The sequence below is a fragment of the Octodon degus genome, unplaced genomic scaffold, assembly GCF_000260255.1.
Source record: "Octodon degus isolate 3935 unplaced genomic scaffold, OctDeg1.0 scaffold00115, whole genome shotgun sequence".
NCBI classification, from domain to species: Eukaryota; Metazoa; Chordata; class Mammalia; order Rodentia; family Octodontidae; genus Octodon; species Octodon degus.
Genome location: NW_004524691.1, coordinates 7,943,415 through 7,945,970, shown reverse-complemented (window position 1 = coordinate 7,945,970; position 2,556 = coordinate 7,943,415).

The window sequence follows — 2,556 nt, the reverse complement described above, 5'->3', positions numbered from 1 at the left end:
ATTACTTTGCTAGGATTACTATAACACAATACTGCGGAAATTTATGCTGTCACAATTCTAAAGGCTGTCTGAGACTAGTGTCAGCAAGTCTGACCTCCTTCTGGCTATATTTTCTGTTTTTTAAGTTTATTGTTGTGATTTAGATACACATCATGATTATATTCATCAGAGGAAATTTATATCTGTATACAATATATCTTTCATGTCGTAATCACTCTGCAGTCGGCTGGTGTCTGCCCTAAGCCGTATCCTAATCTTCTTGTCTTCTAAGGAAATCAGTCAGGTTGGATGGGAACCCATGCAAAGGACCTTATTTTAATTTAATTACCTCTTTAAGATACTTAGCCCCAAATGGCATGATGTGAGGTCCCTGGCTTAGGGCGTCACGTAGGCAATTTGAGGGAGACACAACCACATGGCGAGGCTGACACGCGTCTCTGCCTGTTCCTCCTGCATGTACTGCCCTTGTTTTCAAAGTGTCTAGTTACACACTCTCGCCCTCCACCCCAGAAACCTCCACCCCAGAAACCTCCACCCCTGCCAGCATCAGCCCAGGTCAGGCAGCAGCAATGTATTACTCATCTGTGTCCCCAGACACTGCCCTACCACCATGGGCTTCTGAAGTTATTTGAAAGCTTGCCAGAACACTTTCTAAATCTGAGGAGAAATGTCTCGTTAACAAAATAACTTTGCTAGATGAGAAACAGATGGCCCAAGGACAAAAATCAGCCCATAAATATAGTTTGTTTGGTCACATTGTTTTTGTTTTATGAAATCAAGAGTTTTCATTTTTCAAAAACCTGAAATTCTAACGTGTCTTGAAAAACAAGACCAGAGAACTTGAAACTGTTTTGTGTAACAATATCCATTTGGGACTTATAGATAGATACCACCTTTATCTTTTCTTGTAATTTTCATTATGAATATACAATGAATTTACACGTGTCCATCATGTTTCAAAAATTATGAACATTTTGTCAACTTCATTTCCTCTATCCCTACAATTTTAGAGGATTTCTGCTTTAAAGAAAATCCCAGATATTTTAATATACCATTGTGATTGAAAAATATTTAATTTTGTATAGCCACTATACATTACAATTTTCAAAAATGAGTGATAATTCCTTAATATTATTTAAACACATAGTCTATATTCATATTGTTGCTAAACACATAGTCTATACTTATTTTTTTCTGGTCATCTCAAGATTGTCAAGATCAGCCTAGTTTATATAGTGATGGAGCCTATTGTTGGTTGGTTTTTTTGTTTGTTTGTTTGTTTGTTTGTTTTTTTAAATGGCTGGAACAGAAACTGAGACAGTAGGAACAATAGGATCATTTCAGAAGTAGGAAGTGGAGTGAGCTGGAGTTAGACCTGGTAATATGTAAAGATTTTCTCTTTAGGTTGAGTCTATGCTGAACCCCAGATTTCTCTGTTCAGTAACTGATGAATACTTAGTGAGGAAACAAGGAGTTGACCTGTTTAGATCATCACATTTGATTGTTAAGCCTTTCCACCTCCCTTTTAAATACCACTTAATAGTTGAAAAACTTGGGTCACTTGTTATGTAGAATGTCCCAGAATCAAGATTTGGTCCATTGTCTCTCACAGCTTCATTTGACCCATTCCTTTATTTCCTGTACATCATGCAAGCTTGTAATTTGAGTCAAAGCAGTGCTGTTCAATGTCACTGCCTACAAAGAGATCACCCATGTCCATCTGTCCAATAAATAAGTCACATAACACAAGTGGCTAGTGAGCCTTTAAAACAAGGAACTGAATCTAAACGTTTTTCATTTAAATTTAAATAGCCACATGTGGCTAATCATTATAATATTGGATTAGAAGTTTCATTTGATTTGTCTTTAATTTTTAGGAAGGACTCTTTCATAAATGTAATGTGTGCTTTTTTGTTACAACCCATCAGGTATTTGTTCTCTGCTGAAAAATAAGTACCCAACAGGCAAACTTCTGGCATCCTAAGAGTAAATAATTCATAGTGAAAATGTGAAGCAGGGACATTTTGTTCCTGTTGGTCTTATAGAACAGTGGGATGGAAAAAGGAGGAGAGAAACCATTGAGACCAAAGTAACACTGCATGACCAGTTGTAGGATGGGAACAAGGCTTCCACTGTATTTTCTTTCTTTCTTTCTTTCTTTCTTTCTTTCTTTCTTTCTTTCTTTTTTTTTTTTATAATTGCACTGATAATTTCTGCTGATCTTTCCAAAGGTTAATGCTTAAAGCTTTTTCTTTCTGTTTTTATTTATTTTCTTTTAAATTTCTTATAACTTTTTTGTTGATGTTTTCGTTTTTTTAAAACAAATATTTCAAGGGCTGGCCAAATAGCTCAGTGGATTAAATTGCCTGCAAGCAGATACAGGGGCCAGGGGTTCACTCCCTGGGCCTGCCATGCAGCCCCACCCCTGGGGTGCACTGAGACAGCAATTGAGACTGGGCATGGTAATGTGCACCTGTAATCCCAGCTCTTGGGAGGCTGTAAACAGGCAGATCACTACAAGTCCTATCTAGTAGTGAGACCCTGAACACCCTGTAG